Source organism: Bidens hawaiensis, unplaced genomic scaffold, assembly GCF_021521415.1.
Source record: "Bidens hawaiensis isolate Kalapana, Puna unplaced genomic scaffold, B.hawaiensis_p1.1 tig00016189_1, whole genome shotgun sequence".
NCBI lineage: Eukaryota > Viridiplantae > Streptophyta > Magnoliopsida > Asterales > Asteraceae > Bidens > Bidens hawaiensis.
In genome coordinates, this window is record NW_027492473.1 from 295619 (window position 1) to 314129 (window position 18511).

An 18511-nucleotide genomic window follows, 5' to 3' on the forward strand; every position below is an offset into this window, starting at 1 on the left:
ATGGCCGCCACCGCCCACCCTTCCACCACCACGATGGAGATCAAAAAACCGCCACCACTTCCTGATTTTAAATCAAATATCAATCTAAAGTACGTTAAATTAGGCTACCATTACTTAATATCACATTTTTTAACCCTTTGCCTCCTCCCTCTCATAACCATCACCGGGGTCCACGCCACTCAACTGAACACTAACGACGTTTACAACCTCTACAACCAACTCCAATACCACCTCATCACTGTCACGGGCGTTATTATCATAACCATCATCGGGTTCACCACCTACCTAACCACCCGACCCCGACCTGTTTACCTAGTTGACTTTTCATGCTACCGTCCACCAAACCAACTCAAAGTCCCATACCAAGTATTCATGGACCACTCCAAACTTCACGGAGCGTTCGACGAATCCTCGTTGGACTTCCAACGCAAGATTCTCGAACGCTCCGGGCTTGGAGAGGAAACGTACCTCCCCGCGGCACTGCACGCGATACCCGCAGTGCCGTCGATGGAGGCAGCAAGAGAAGAAGCGGAACAAGTGATGTTTGGAGCGCTGGATAATCTCTTCACATCGACGAATATTAACCCGAAAGATATCGGAATATTGGTGGTGAATTGTAGCTTGTTTAATCCAACACCTTCGTTATCCTCCATGATCGTTAACAAATACAAGCTTAGAACAAATATTAAAGCATTTAACTTATCCGGTATGGGATGCAGCGCGGGTGTAATCGCCGTTGATTTAGCTAAAGACATGTTACAAGTTCACCGTAATACTTATGCAGTAGTCATTAGTACCGAAAACATTACACAAAACTGGTACTTCGGTAATAAAAAGTCAATGTTAATACCAAACTGTCTATTCAGAGTCGGTGGCGCGGCAATATTATTATCAAACAAATCAATGGATCTCGGGCGCTCAAAGTACAAACTCCTACACGTTGTCCGTACACACTACGGCTTCAACGACACCGCGTTTAATGCGTGTATCAAGAGCAAGACGCCGGAGGTAACACCGGCGTGGCTCTTTCGAAAGATTTAATGACGGTAGTCGCCGGGGCGTTGAAGTCAAACATCACAGCGTTAGGTCCGTTAGTGCTTCCGATTAGTGAACAGATTTTGTTTTTTATTAATCTCGTTGCGAGAAAGGTGATTAACCCGAAGATTAAACCGTACTTACCCGATTTTAAACTCGCGTTTGATCATTTTTGTATCCACGCGGGTGGTCGGGCTGTTATTGATGAGATGGAGAAGGAATTTGCAGTTGACCGAACGGCATGTTGAGCCGTCGCGGATGACGTTGCACCGGTTTGGGAACACGTCGTCGAGTTCGATTTGGTATGAGTTGGCTTATACCGAGGCGAAAGGGAGGATGAGGAAAGGGAATCGGGTTTGGCAAATTGCGTTTGGGAGCGGGTTGAAGTGTAATAGTGCGGTTTGGGAGGTGGTTCGGGCGGTTAAACCCGCGGGTCATAATCCTTGGGGTGATTGTATTGATAGGTACCCTGTTGAAATAAAATTTTAGATGTGTTTATTAGTTGTGGTGGTAGTTTATTAAACCTTTTGTTTATGTGACGATAAAGTACGTGAAAAGATTTCATGTAGTTATGCATTCATGTATTGACGCATTCTCTTTTGAGAGTAAAATAACTGGTCTATTGTTTACTTTTGTATTTTAGTTTACGTTATTTGCTCTATTTCGATGTGTGTTTGAGCATGTTTCCAATCATAAGGTTATAAGATGGGGAAAATCACAACATGAAATTGAGTGTCCTTGAAATGAGCCTGTCGTTCCTTTCCAATCCAACACGACAAGGCGGTAAGAGAACTACGACAACTCACTGAGTCAAATTTTCACACGAAAGTTCATCTAATAAGGGTCCAAAAAGGGAAATCATCAGTCACGTCATTCAGGGGATGTGATGTTTAAATGTGAATCTTAAATACACGAAACTACTCAATGGGATGTAATCACCTTATCCCAACCGGTGTGAATCCAAACCACTTGCGACGGTGTTCTAGCTTCATCATTTAACCCCCCCCCCCCATTTGCGGACGTTTCCCAACAAATCAACCCTCCTTGCTTCTTATTTTCCTCTCATCTGATGGGGCTTCGTGAAACTAAAAGTGATCCATAAATGATCCTATCATGAATGATGGAGAAAGTTGCGGTGGTGTTCCTACCTAACATTTTTAACCCTAAAACCCATTTGGCAAACGTCTTTTCCCCATTACAAGGTGAATGAATCTTGCATGAAGTTTAGAAAAAGAAAACAATTTCCTTTTAGATTATGTGAATACTGAACCAACTTATTTTATAAAAAATAAAGACTTTAAAAAATACTATAAAAGTTTCGTCTAGTTTAAAGACTGAATTTTTTTAAAACTTAGTTTTAGACAATTTAAAAACTTATTTTTTTAAGTTTGGATCACTAAGAGACATTGATTCACTTGATTATCTTCATTCTACTTGGCCTAACTTTTATTAAATTTTTAGAACAAAATATTTAGACTTAAATTTATAAAATATATAAAAAGTTAGTTTTAAGAAAATTATGAAACTTTTATTATTCGATTCTTGAAAAAGATAGTTATTAAAACTTTCTTTAAAAGCACTTAATTTTATAAATACTTAAAAACTTAAATTATTAAACCTTATACTTTAATGCTAAAATTACTATACGAGGAATACCATGTGAACCCTTAACTAAAAATACGTCAAGGCGTCAAACACACGTGGAATCACCCCTCCGCCAAACACCATGTGAGACCATGTGTAGTCGTAAAGCTCCACATCCAGGGGTTATGCGCCACGTGGCGCCCAGTCAGAGTTATGGTTTTGTACAAAAAACAAGTGTAGTCATAACTTGGAGGGGGGCAGGTGTTTCCAGAGTATAAAGCCTCCATAACTTGAAGGGGGGGGGGGCGGTGTTTCCAGAGTTATAAAGCCTCCATATCCGCGTTGTATCTAAAACACACAAAAAAAAATCAACATAACGCAGGGGGGCGGTGTACCCCCTGCATTTTCACCCAAAACGCTAGGCACAACGTGCCACTACACCTGGTCTGAGTGAAAGGGTGATGCCCTCTTCATCGCTATACCAGTAACGAGTGATGCATTTTTATTGTGTTTTTTTTAAATTATTATTTTTTTTATTAATATTCAATTAGTTATTAAAATAATAACGCGTCTCCAACTCACTTCTCATGATAATAACTTTACCCTTTTCACTCACATCTTCCATAACGCTCTTAAGTTAGTGTGAAAGGTGAAAACCCATTTGCTACATTATCGCTTACGTGTCTCAATTCGCTTTCAAATTAACCCTTTTACCCATCTCATAACATATAATCTTGAAATATCCAAATCTTGGATGGCTTTGTTCAAAGAAAAAGTTTAGTGTTTTAATTAAAATTTATTGAAAAATTATTTCGGTGATCATTCCTTACATAAAGGTATAATTTTGTGAGAGAACCGCTATCACATAAGTAGATTTATAAAAAAAATTTGGGTGTTAGGGGCGCCACTCGCCAACTAGGGTACCCTCCGTTTGGCAAGTCATTATGTCGTCGGCTTCATCATTCAGTTCTTAAACCGGGTTCCCCTAGCCGAATGACTTAAGTGTGTATAGTATGACTGGTTAGTTTTATAAATCATTCTTAAATTTGAAATCGCACTTCCTCGTCAATCTACTTCTCTCTTTAATTACCATCATTTCCGGTACTCTCCTAATTAACAAACTTGCTTCGTGGGGAAGATCAATATATAAGCATCTCGTTTGTATTTAGAGTCAACTTTCGATTGTTTTGTTTCTTTTCTAGGTTTGAACAAACAGTTCTTGGTGGATATGTCGTACTTTATTTCATTAACGTTATGTTGGTGACTTTAAGTTCATTTTTTTTAATATAAGCAGTGATTTTTGATAAATAAGTTTATGTGGTATAATATATGCTTTATAGCTTATATTATGATTGACTTTATCATGAGTAGTGTACAAATAATTAGACTAATTATGTTATCAATAGAATTATTATTCTACAACTTTTGAACTAGAGTAATAATTATTACATTATTTTATTTTTTACATCACAATTTCTCTACTTCAAAATTATAATTACTCTAGTTATTTTTATGTTTAGCACGTTAATTTTATTTGTACTGGAACACACTTCTATATATAATAATTAGAAAGATAACTTAACAAACATTTTTACTTATACCTCAAATCATATATTATGGTACGATGAGTCAAACTATATACATAATATATGCTAGTTAGTTTAAACAAATGTGCCACGTATACATATTGAGATTACCAGGTAGGTGATATTTTCGGGCTAGAAACAAAAAAAAAATAAAAAATCTTAGTAGGACACTTGCCAGTTGTCACTGACAAGTCACCCACGAATCGATCAATGTATAGCTTTATTTGACGAAGTGTATAAGAACATTACTAAGGAAATCTTACATTACGTAAAAAAGAAAAGAAAAACTCACATTCCATAAATAAATTGAAATTGCAATAAAAGATCTAGGGGTAACACTAGAACAAAATGTCAAAATCTGATATAAATTCATAGTGGCTGTCTTAAGGCTTGATCATCACATGTAACATTAATTGGTTGTCTAAATGTCGTGTTAGTCACTCGTATCCTCTGGTTTGAATAAATTGCCACAATGCCATTGTTGTCTTTTTGTATAAGTGGTGAGACATCTAGACTCACATCAACAATTAATACTTCTTAAACCACCAAGTTGATCATTAATTAGTAGCAACGTACAACTTACTAACGCGTAACAAAGCGAGTTTTATATCTATATAGTAACTACGGTTAATTAGACAATTGAAATCCAGTTTGCTCTTATTTCAAGTATATCGAAGTCAATATGTTGAACCTAACCCTCGAAAACACATGAATAAAGTGAGATTTAGAATAATAAGGAAATTACCATGAGCAGTTACAAAATTTGCTTACTATTGCGACTTACGAATAAAATGATTATTTTATGCTATATGCATATTACGTGTCTTGATTTGCTTCGAAGAAATGTCTAATATTACTTAGGAAATCATACATCATGTAAAAAAAACCCCAAATGTCATTATTGATTGTCGAAAAATATATACAATAACACCATAACAAAATCCGACCTAATTTTCTAATAATTTTCTCAATAAATTAAATGTACGACATAGCGAATAACACATGTATAAAGATTATCACATGCATTCCTCTGGCTAGAATTGATTGCCACATTATCTAAAATGTTGTGTTTGTCACATGCTAGGATCAATTGCTACAACGCCATTGCTGTCTTTGTATAAAAATGGAGAGACATTATTCTACACCCACATCAACCATTAATGCGTACTTAAACCCGAGTTAATAATTAGTTCATTGTAGCGTACAACTTACAAATGCGTAACAAAGGACCCTTATATCTATATGGTAATTACCGTAGATTGCACAATCAAAATCGTGTTTGTTGTTATTTTGATGTAAGTAGGTTTAAATTAATACATCGAAACAAACCCTTGATAGCATGTCAATCAAGTGAGACTTGGAAGAGATTGAGAAATTATTCAAAGCAATTTTCGAATTTGGTTACTATTTTCATCTATAAATTCTTATTCCTCATAGAGAGTATTTTCTCTTCTTCCTTGTTTCAACATTGAGGAGGTGGGTGGGGGTGTTTCACAAATTGTTTTGTCCGATTAAGGGGTGTAAACAAGTCAAGACGTCTGTGAGATAATTGAGATCAACTCATTAAAAGCTCGATCCAAGCAGTGGTGGGTTGTCGGGTTTACTATGACATTAGCGTGGGCATGTGTCCACCGTCCATATTGAATTTATTCGATCAAGTAAATCAAGAAACCAGAACCCGAATTTGCAAACACCTTATGCGACTCCTTTTTATTAAGAATAAACAATAATGAAATACAAATTAAATGAAAGTTATTGATTGGTTTATATAACACCCACAATCTTAATCATACACAAACTATGAAACAGTTAATTATTAAATAAAATAATAAACAATCCTTATCTCAAACATTAGAAAATCTACAAAAGGCTCCAAAACCCAAGGTCCAGATGATGTCGTGAGAGGGCAAACCAAAAACAACAAACTTTCACCATTGCAAAGCATAGTCCACAAAATGAAGTCTTCAAAGGCAGATACGTACATTGACGAAGTGATGGCCCCATTCTCTCTGTCTCTCATACATATACACACAGTATATATATTGTTTTAATATTTTTTTAATGAGGTTTTGAAACTTTGATGTTGTGAAAGAAAGTGAGAGTTTTTGAGAAAAGTTTGGAATCTGATGTGACGATTTGTGAAATGTAGATGTCTAGCGTTGCTATGCTCCTATGATAAATATAAAATAAACTTTTGATTGATAGAAAACTAGATTAACCCTTGAACCGTAGATCTCCTCCCATATCTCTCTTGGGATCTTTCGTACCACCCTCATACTTTTTGTAATAATCACTCGGTCCTTCAAGTTAATATCACACCAAGTTTTACTGTCCATTACTAAGTAATTATGCTAGAAAACGTGGCCCAAGCTTGTTTTAAGATAAACCCAATCAAAAGCTTCAACCGAGAGAGTTCACAAAAAAGGAAGCGGCCGTAAGCATTTGTCTACTATCCTTGGGCTTGTAAATAATTGAAAATGAATTGGGCATGAGGCCCACCAAAGAACAACAACTCTGAGCCCAACATGCAAACGTAAAAAAAAGGTATTATTAAAAGAATAAGAATAAACAAATAAAAGGAATATCAAAATATTAAGTTAAAAGTTTTAATACATAATTTTTCATTATTATTATTTTTAATAATTTTCGTCCGTCAAGTGCATGATTGTAGAGTTGGTAGAATTTGATAACCTTGGATTTCAAATCCCTCCACTTTAAATTGATTGGCGTATCGTGCAATTGGCTTTACCAAAATTTTGTTTACAACTGGGTTGTTTTCCGAGACATTCATCCAAGCCGCTACTAAGACTACTTCTTCGTCATCGGTCCTTATTCTTTATGTTATTCTAAGTGCTATTTGTTTTGTGAAAATTAAACTTCGAGATAGAAAGGATGAGATTTAGAAAGAGAGGGTGTATTTGGTTAAAATAATGTTAATCTGGGTTGGGTATATACACAAGGAAAATAGAATAATGATTAATTATTTTTCTTTTTAAAGTGCACAACGGCTATATGATCGTTGCTTAACTTCAGGGTGTTCGGCATGGCCACCCCAATCGGGAACAATTTGTTCAGTACCTAGACCGACAGAGTTTTTTTTTCGTTGGTACTTGGTACCAAACGCACCCCAACACATCCCGAGCCCACTCCGTGCACTCTTATAAAAATATTATCGTCATTAATGAAGAACAAAGGAGAACTTGAGTCAACAATATGAATCCATAAATTACTTGGCATAGATTTCTTCATATTTTCCGCAGCTTGTTTCAAAACATTTGACAAAAGTTACGTTTGCATTTCTATTAGAAAAAAATCATACGTCTGATGTTCCTAATACACCAACAAACGCAATGACTCATGACCTTATTAATCATTTCGTGTACGTTACGTGTACATCTCTTAGATAAATAATGTGCAAATTTTTCAGAATATATTTGTATATGATGTCACTATGTGGTTATAAGATTATTTTGACAAATTTTAATATGGTGGAAGGATGAGGGCTTTATAAAATCGATATTGTTTCTATATATAGTAATGAAACACTAGAGTACCTAATCATGCATGGAGCTCAGTCCCAAAACATCCTTTTTCAAAACCAAACTTGGTATACGAATTTTTATATTTCAGAATGATTGAATGAGTCGAGTGATAGACTTATTATTTTTGTTTTATTTATTACAGTGAATTCTATAAATAGGCAATGGATATTTTATGAACCATCTAGTAATTGTGACAACCTTTCTAAAAGCTAAAAAGTAACATTTTAATACTTATGAGATTTCGAACCCGTTAAATGAGTCGTTTTTAAATAAGTTTTGAAATTGGAAAACCAAATCATGTGAAGGCACGGAGCTTGGTCCTACGATAATCTAGATATTTGATACAAACAAGTGGTTTATCAATAGGTCAAAGAACGTAAACGGTTGTCATAAAAGACTGTCAATTCATAGTAATATTATACAAGGTGAAGGTGAATAAGTTTACCTTTTTAAACTCTTTCAAAAGGTCGGGAAATTTTTCAAAAAGTTTGAAATGTCGTTTTATCTTATAAAAAGGATAAATAAATCTTTAAATTATTTTGACACATGGAGTTTATTTGAAAAACACCGAGGATACTAGAACACATTAACTTTGATCTAGAATTAATGTATTACAATGCTATAGAGAAACTCAATTGTAATGTTATATAGAAGCCCGGTTATACGTATACTTAAAAGAATTGAGGGAGCCATGATCAAATGGTAGATAACAATTTTAGGATTGCATATTCCTATTGGGATTTAGAACTATTAAATTATGTGTATAAATGTTCAAATATTTATAAAATTATTTTGTCTACAAGAACGTCATTCACCAATGTTGTGTTGATGTATTTTTAAAACCATTGTTAGGTTATGAGGAGTAGAATGATTGGAAGAATAGACTTTAGATGGACAAATGACTCCCGGGCAATAGACAAATACGATGGCTTAGACAATTTTGAAATCCATGTGTAAATTTTAAAAGAAATATTAAACAGTTTTCATATTAAGGGTATTTAAGTCTCTTATTTTATAAAGTACTATCTAAATCAATATAATATTGTTTTAAATAAACAATATTTTCGCAACGTATCACTCAAAAAAAGAAGGTACCATCTATTTATCATACTTTTAGGCTGATAAAGCCGGGTGAGACAAGTGAGGTGGGAAAGTGTATGACCTCATGCTTTTTGATTGATTACTGGGTAGGAACGAAACCGGTAACGCAAAAATACCTGTCTCTTTTCAAATTATAAACAAATAAACTTTGCAAAGTGAGTGAAAGAAAAAGAAAAATGGACCTATGGTGGAATTCAAGTGGAGCTGGAAGAGGGATATAATTAAGTACGAGAAAGAGACATGGGATTTAATAGAGTTTAAAGTTTTGTTGCAATATGTGAAAATCACGGTTTCTATGTATGAATGCAGATAGCTTGGTAATCAAAATGGGTTTTTAAATGTCAAGTCAATGAGATGTCTCCTGCATAAACCACCAAACTACAGTGGCTTTGAAGCAGCTTTAGATAACTGAAGAATCAACACACCTTCACCATTATGTCCTTTGTTTGGTGAAAACAGCATACTACAACAATTATTTGGCACGGAATTTTAAACTCAAAAGAGAATAAAATTGTTAAGTTTACGATATATTTTTCTGCCTTTGAGCATAAAAAAGTATATAAAAGTCAGTTGCATATAAGAAATTATATAAAATAACGCAACTATGAATTTTCTCTTTTAAATATCTATGTCGTTGATAATTTGCAAATCAATCATAAATTAAATTTCTTTTGTTGTTTGTGAGACTTAAACTCAAGACCTTTCAAGCCCTCTTAACCCAAAATATTTTAAAGGCGTTGCCTTGACCAATGGACCGCCAACCTATTGGTTTTTATATTAAAGCGTACTTTTTATTTGATCAGCACTCCTCTATTATCTACCCTTAAGTAGGGATAAGCTACGTACCATACCGATACCCAATCCTGATTTTCTTAAAAATTTGGTACTAGTACTAGTACTCGGTACCATTTGCTCATCCATGCCCTTTAATTGTGTTTGCGTGTCTAAAAGATGAGGTTATGTAATATTGGGTTAGGCTAAACATACTTCTTTAATATTTTTGTTTGACATAATACTCCATTCTTAAAATTTTTATCATTTCAGATTCTCTATAAATAAATCAAATTAAAAACAGTGAAGTTTCTTTTTCTTTTTTTTGTTTTTCTCTCTTTTTATGTTTGTTATTTTTGATCATAGACTCAATAGTATTTATTATTAGATACATGACAAAACGTATTTAAGGAACCAACTTGTTGAGTTTATTATTAGGAGTTTAATAGAAAAATGAAAATAAATAAAATAACTTAAGTTATCATTATGCCCTTGACTTAACGGACAAATTAAACTAGGTTAGAAAAAAAATACTAAAATAGCCAGTTTTTGAAACATGGAGTAGCTAGTTGTGAAAAATTCAAATAACGATATTAACGTTGTATAGTTAGACAAACCACATGTACTAAAATGAAATTAACTCCTAAATATAAAACTAAAACATGAAGTGACATAATGTGTATTAAATGTATTTTTCAACATAAAAATCTCTTATCATAGCTATGACACATAATAGCAAACTATTAACGATTTATATTTTATAAATAACATGAGTTGAGAGGAATAAAGAAATAACTGGCATTGGATCTGCTGCATACATTCATGGTTGGAAATATGGTAACATGATTTTTTTAAAATATATTTTCAACATAGTAGTTCATGTGTAATTAGATATACTAATATTATAATGTTATAGTTTATGTGTAATTAGACAAATCTCATATGATTACTTATGTTGAATATATACAAGGTAATACGTTTGTCAAGAAAATGTATGATATACAACGAACTGGCTTTTGTTATAATTACGTGTAATTTACAAATTGTTCCAAGTTACATCATACAAAGTAATAACATGTCAATTCTTTAATTAGAATTAATCCCTTAGGTATATTTTTGATGAATATGATGATAAAATCAAATGGTAATACTCCTTGCTAGACAACATACATAAAGTTGTGCGACCCGACACCTAACCACCTAAATTGGACCTTTGATGATTTGAGATTAAATGTGATTGCTCTTATGTGGGTGATTATCATTCCCTAAGGGGCAATATTGGATCTGATTACTGTGTGGTCATACATTTTGTATGTGTGTGTAAGTGTGTTAGTTAACACTAAAATGTGATTTTTGTGTAATGGGTTTCTACTTAGTGTTTGGGTCTTGTGTGTAATAATGGGCTATGGCCCACTTGTTTTGTTTGTGTCTGCATGGGCTTATTAATAGGTCTATATTTCAGTTATCGTATTTTAAGGTTGAGTCTGTTATGGCTTGTTGATCAAGTCTAGTTTACCAAGTCTTTAGGTTGTTTTGTTAGTGGTAAACGTGTCCTGGTTTGTGGGTACACGTAGGTTGCAGTTGTTTTTCTTTGTAAGCTATAACTAGCAGTTTGAAGTTTAATGAAAGTATCAGAAAATTGTAGCAAAGTGTGTGTGATACCGATCAAGTGGTATCAGAGCGAACCTAAGAGAAATGGCGGCTGAAAACTCAAACTTTCAAGTACCAAGTGTTCCCAAGTTTGACGGAGACTACAACCACTGGAGTTTGCTGATGAAGACTTTGCTGAAATCAAAGGAATATTGGGTTGTGATCGAGCCCGGTTATGAAGAACCTCGCGAAGGGGTACAACTCACAGCAACACAGCAAGCAACGCTGGATACTATGCGCCTGAAGGATCTGAAGGCTCAAAACTATTTGTTTCAGTCCATTGACAAACAAATAGTGAAGACTATGACACATAAAGAAACATCAAAACAGATATGGGATGCCATGAAGAGCAAGTACCATGGAAATGTGAGGGTGAAGAAGGCTCAATTGCAAAGGTTAAGAAGAGAGTTCGAGACCTTGGAGATGAAAGAAGGTGAAAGTATTAATGAATACTTTGACCGAGTAATGACAACCAACAATGAAATGAAGAACTACGGTGAAGACATGAATGATGTGAAGGTAGTGGAGAAGATTCTCAGGTTACTCACGGAAAGGTTCAATTACGTGGTGTGTTCTATTGAAGAATCAAAGGACACCGACGAGATGACGGTGGATGAGTTGCAAAGCTCTTTGGTTCATGAGCAAATATTTTCTCGAAAGGGAAATGATGAACAGATTCTAAAGACAGAAACTGAAGATGTTGGTCGAGGTCGAGGAAGAGGAAGACAATCAGCAACTCGAGGACGAGGAATAGGACGTGGTAGATCAAGATCAGAGTTCGACAAATCAGCCGTAGAATGTTACCGATGCCATCAACTTGGGCATTTTGCCTATGAATGTAACCGCGAAGAGAAGCCAGTAAACTATACCGAATTTGATGAAGGGGAGGATTTGCTTCTTATGACACATACAGTAGTGAAGGAAAAACCAAAGGGTGGAATATGGTTTTTGGATTCAGCGTGTTCAAACCACATGACAGGAACGAAGGAGTGGTTTACAAATTTGGACGAGAAATTTGCCCACACGGTGAAGCTTGGAAATGATGTTCGATTAAATGTAAAAGGGATTGAGATATTCGCCTAGAGTTTGAAGGAACCACACAGATAATTACTCGGGTATACTTCGTGCCAGAACTCACCTCGAACCTTCTTAGCATAGGGCAAATGCAAGAGAAGGACTTAACGGTGGTAATTAAAGGAAGGTGTTTGTAGAATCTACCATCCTAAACGAGGCATCATAATGGCATCGAACATGACCAGGAACCGAATGTTTCTGGTGCATGCTATGTAAGGCCCCGTTACCGGTAACCCTACTTTCGTGTTGGATTTACTCATAAACACAGTTCTAAATATCAGAGTTAATTAAAAACTTTACGCGGAATATAAAACTTTCATAAAACATTACATATCAATTCATAATCATGTATTAAAACATTCCTCTTGTCTTTCAAAATCAAAACATAACTTATAAAACATATCAGCTCTTCAGATGCCAGGCTTTAGTCTTCTGCCATGTGTCCTCCACTCAAGCCAGCCGTCTCATCCTACTCACCTGCGTGCATACTAAAAGTCAGCTACGCTGAGTGAGTTCTAGTTAATCATACAATACCATACAATACCTTATTACATACATACGTACTTAACCTCATAACTTTCTTTCATACACACATAAGTACTCATACCTTCACTCTTACTTATATACTTTCTTTCTTACTTACATACTTTCTTTACATTCATAATCATACGTTTTAAAGAGCCTTTCGCCCTATAACCTCACAGATATTATAAGGGTCTGGTCCCTAACATCACAGATATTATAAGGGTCTGGTCCCTATCCTCACAGATATTGTAAGGGTCTGGTCCCTAACATCACAGATATTATAAGGGTCTGGTCCCTAACATCACAGATATTATAAGGGTCTGGTCCCTAACATCACAGATATTATAAGGGTCTGGTCCCTTGCTTTCGAATATTAGTAGGGTTCAGTTCCCTCTTCGTTACCATACAACCATGCATCATACCTCGAGTATCATTAGGGCTCGGTACCCTTTTCGTAACCATACAACCATACAACCGTCATTTCCTTCTTTTATTAACTTTATTACGTTCATACACATAAACATTCATATCATACTTGCCATATTTATAACGTTACAACCTGACAGTACGTGCAATATCCGAAGATCGTTCACGAACCATCAAGCAATCATTCATACATATCACATATATCACATATGGCTTTATAACGTTACAACCTGACAGTACGTGCAATATCCGAAGATCGTTCACGAACCATCAAGCAATCATTCATACATATCACATATATCACATATGGCATACACTTATCACTTAGGATAAATGTATTAACAACACATCAAGTATGCACACAGCCCCGAAAACATAACAAGGAATGGGGCTAGAAACTCACCTGGATCCTGTTACGCTCGCCGTTGATCGTAATTCCTTTCTTTAACTGGGCTCGGCTAACTGTATAATATTTACACATATCAATTAACTACTATTACTCTTATTGTGTTTCTATCTATATATGACCCACAACGAACGGGGGTCCGGGGGCAGCGCCCCTGGCAGCGGGGTTCTAGGGGCGGCAGCCCCTAGCGGGGTCCAAGGGGCAGAGCCCCTGGCTGGGGTTAAGCTGCCAGGTCAGCTTGGAAAAATTTTATTTTCGATAACTGCCTTAACACATTTTCCATTAGGTTTTTAATTTATTTTATAAACGAACTTCACTTCAGGCGAAGTTAAACCTTTGGCGAACTTGGCTTCAGGCGAAGTTATACCTTAGGCGAACTTGGCTTCAGGCGAAGTTGTACCTTAGGCGAACTTGGCTTCAGGCGAAGTTATACCTTAGGCGAACTTGGCTTCAGGCGAAGTTGTACCTTAGGCGAACTTGGCTTCAGGCGAAGTTATACCTTAGGCGAACTTGGCTTCAGGCGAAGTTAAACCTTAGGCGAACTTGGCTTCAGGCGAAGTTATACCTTAGGCGAACTTGGCTTCAGGCGAAGTTAAACCTTAGGCGAAGTTACGCTTGAAGGCGAAGTTACGCTTGAAGGCGAAGTTCATCAGGCGAACTTAATCTTGCAGGCGAAGTTATCGCGCTGCAGATCTGTTTGCCCATAACTCCTTCGTTTCTTAGCCAAATCACTCGATTTTGGTACCCACGGAATCGTATGATCGGCGCCTACAAATCCCAACCATCAAATCGGCCTAAAATCGACGTTTTAGGGGTCCGATTTGGGCAGTTTGGGTTTCGGGTCCGGTTAACCCATCCAATCCTAACCATTTACAGTAATAATAGATTTGTTGGATTGTTCTTACCTTACCAACTCAGATCTAACAACAAAATCTCGGGTTTCGGCTTCGAATCTAGATCGGTTAGTATGTGTGTGTTTTGAAGAGTGTGTGGAGTGTGTGTGGAGTTTGGTGAGAAATGAGATATTTTGGGATTTTGGGGGTATTTATATCCCTGAAATCCCATTCTCATTTATCCTATCTCAATTAATCCAAGTCCATGACCCGCTCCTACCCGATATTAATAATTAAAAACGCGAAATCACTAACATAACTTTCTTTATTCAACATTATAAATTTTAGGATGTTACAAGTCTTCCCCCCTTAAGGAGGTTTCGTCCCCGAAACCTAACTATTACATAAACAAACTAGGGTAAAACTTGCGCATCTCATCCTCGGCTTCCCAAGTAGCATCTGATCCCTTGCGGTGTTTCCATATTACTTTTACCAAAGGTATAGTTTTGTGACGAAGCTGCTTCTCCTTGCGATCAACGATCTTTATCGGTTGCTCGATGTAGTTCAATTGTTCATCAACCTCAATGTCCATTAATGGCACGTGAGACGTGTCATCAGCTAGACACTTCCTCAGATGAGAAACATGGAAGGTTGAATGAATTCCTTCTAACTCATCGGGTAAATCCAGCTTATAAGCTACTTCCCCCACACGATACAAAATTTTAAATGGTCCAATGTACCTCGGACTTAGCTTCCCTCTCTTTCTAAAACGGATAATTCCTTTCCAAGGCGAGACCTTAAGCATCACATAGTCGCCAACGTTAAACTCAATTGGTCGTCGCCGCTTATCTGCATAAGACTTTTGTCTGTCTTGAGCGGCTTTCATTCTTGCTTTGATCTGATCAAACTTTGAAGACGTTTCTTGAACCACTTCTAGGCTTCCCATTTCTTTCTGACCAATCTCACCCCAACACACCGGGGTTCTACATCGTCTACCGTAAAGCATCTCAAACGGTGGCATACCAATACTCGAATGGTAACTGTTGTTATAGGAGAACTCTGTCAGATGCAGATGATCATCCCAACTTCCACCAAAATCTAAAACGCAAGCACGTAGCATATCCTCAAGGGTTTGGATCGTCCTTTCAGACTGTCCATCGGTTTGAGGATGATACGCCGTACTGATGTTCAACCTCGTCCCCATAGCTTCATGAAATTTCTTCCAGAACCTCGAAGTAAACCGTGTGTCCCTATCAGACACGATCGATAACGGTACTCCATGCTTGGTTACCACTTCCTTGATGAACAAGCTTGCTAACATTTCTGACGAGATGGCCTCTCGTATAGGCAGAAAGTGAGCACTCTTGGTCAAACGGTCCACAATCACCCAGATGGTATCATGTTGCTTAGCTGTACGAGGTAGCTTAGTTATGAAATCCATGGTGATGTGTTCCCATTTCCACTCCGGTATCTCTAGCGGTTGCATCTTCCCATAAGGCTTTTGGTGCTCGGCCTTGACTTGTAAGCAAGTTAAGCACTTACTAACATAATCCACTACATCATTCTTCATTCCTGGCTACCAGTAATCTCTTTTCAAGTCTTGGTACATCTTTGTAGCTCCAGGATGGATTGAGTACCTTGACTTATGAGCTTCATCTAAGATTCGACTTCTAAGATCACCATGGCGTGGAATCCACATACGGTCAAATCTAGTTTTAACTCCATGAGTGTTTTCCATCAACTCATCTTGCTGGCCATAAATCCTTTCTTTCTTTACTAACCCTTCGTCTACTAACACTTCTGACTGCACTTTGATGATTTCTTCAAAAAGACTTGAGTTCATGATCAACTTGTATGACTTCACGGTTGCAAGGACTTCCTCATTCTTACGACTTAGCGCATCAGCGACCACGTTAGCTTTACCGGGGTAATACTTAATCTCACAGTCGTAATCCTTTATCAATTCTAACCATCTTCTCTGCCTCATGTTCAATTCTTTCTGCTCGAAGAAGTACTTTAAACTCTTATGATCTGTATAGATAGTGCACTTAGTACCGTACAGGTAATGCCTCCATATCTTAAGAGCATGCACTACAGCTGCTAACTCCAAATCATGCGTCGGATAAGTACTCTCATGGACTTTCAACTGTCTAGACGCGTAAGCTATCACCTTCCCTCGTTGCATCAACACGCAACCTAACCCTTGATGCGAGGCATCAGCACAAACAACGAAATCCTCATCACCATCGGGTAAAGTAAGGATTGGAGCTTGCGTGAGTCTCTTCTTCAATTCTTCAAAGGCTTCCTCCTGAAACTTTCCCCAATTGAATACTATCGTCTTTCGGGTCATACCGGTCAGCGGTGCGGCTATCTTGGAGAAACCTTCGATGAATCTCCTATAGTAGCCAGCTAACCCTAGGAAGCTTCGTATATCAGTCGGATTCTGCGGAGTCTTCCAATTCGTTATCGCTTCAATCTTAGCTGGGTCCACGGTAATCCCCTCCGGATTAACCAAATGACCTAAAAATTGCACTTCTCTTAACCAGAACGCGCACTTCGAAAACTTGGCGTACAACCTTTCTTTCTTCAGAACTTCCAATACTTCTCTCAAATGCTCCGCATGGTCAGACTCGCTCCTTGAATATATTAATATGTCATCAATGAAAACGATAACTGACTTATCCAACATTGGTCGACACACCCTGTTCATCATGTCCATAAATGCTGCAGGAGCATTTGTTAGACCGAATGACATTACGAGGAACTCGTAGTGTCCATATCGCGTTCGGAACGCCGTCTTAGGGACGTCTGCCTCCTTTACCTTCAGTTGATGGTAGCCTGATCTGAGATCTATTCGAGAGAACCAACTCGAACCTTGCAGTTGGTCAAACAGATCGTCAATCCTAGGCAAGGGGTATCTATTCTTTACCGTAAGCTTATTCAACTCACGATAGTCTATGCACATTCTCATACTTCCATCCTTTTTCTTCACAAACAAAACCGGTGCGCCCCACGGAGAAACACTCGGTCTGATAAAACCCTTGTCGAGGAGTTCTTGCAGTTGGGACATTAATTCCTTCATCTCGGACGGTGCTAGACGGTAAGGCGCTTTCGCGACGGGCTGGGCTCCTGGTACTAGATCTATCTGAAATTCTATCTCTCGCTCAGGTGGCAACCCCGGAAGATCCTCAGGGATTCTGGGTAGTCGCGCACAATAGGAACATTCTTCATTTCTTTTGTCTCGGCCATAGCGTTGACAACATACGCCAGGTAGGCACCGCACCCTCGCCTTAACAAACCCTTGGCTTTTATCATCGAAATGACATTAAGCCCATAACTCTCCTTATCACCATAAACTGTCACCGCACTACCATCCAATGACTTTAACCTTATCATCTTACTTTTACATACTATCTGAGCCTCAAACTCAGACAACCAATCCATACCCAAGACTACATCGAACCCTCCTAAGGCCATAACATACAAAGTAACAGGGAACTCATGTCCCTCTAACTCTATCTTACAATTCTTAACCATTTTTGTTATTTTCACCGAAGTGTCACTTGCGGTTTCTACTACAAAAGTTTCAGACACTCGGCAGCCTTTCATTTTAGCTAGTTTACTAAACGTCGTAGCTACAAAACTTCTATTCGCACCAGAATCAAATAATACAGAAGCGGAAACATCGTTCACTAGAAACGTACCTGTGACGACATCCGGAATCTGCCTGGCTTGTTCCTGGGTCAGCATGTAGGCTCTAGTTCTGGGCCTAGCTTGATCGGCATCCTTCTTTCCACTACCTCCGGCTACACCTTCAGTGCACTCCCTTGACATATGGCCCGTCTTGCCACATTTGTAACATGCTGGCTTCGCACCGCACTCATTGGCATAATGCCCTACCTTCCCGCACTTATAACAGGCATTCGACCCCATTCTGCATTCTCCACCATGGGCCTTTCCACATTTGAGACAAACATT

The 18511-nt window shown here is 37.4% G+C and overlaps 1 pseudogene; it reads left to right on the forward strand.

Moving 5' to 3' along the window:
• LOC143550812 (3-ketoacyl-CoA synthase 4 pseudogene) lies at positions 1 to 1716 on the forward strand (annotated as a pseudogene).
• The last annotated feature ends 16795 nt before the right edge of the window (positions 1717 to 18511 follow it).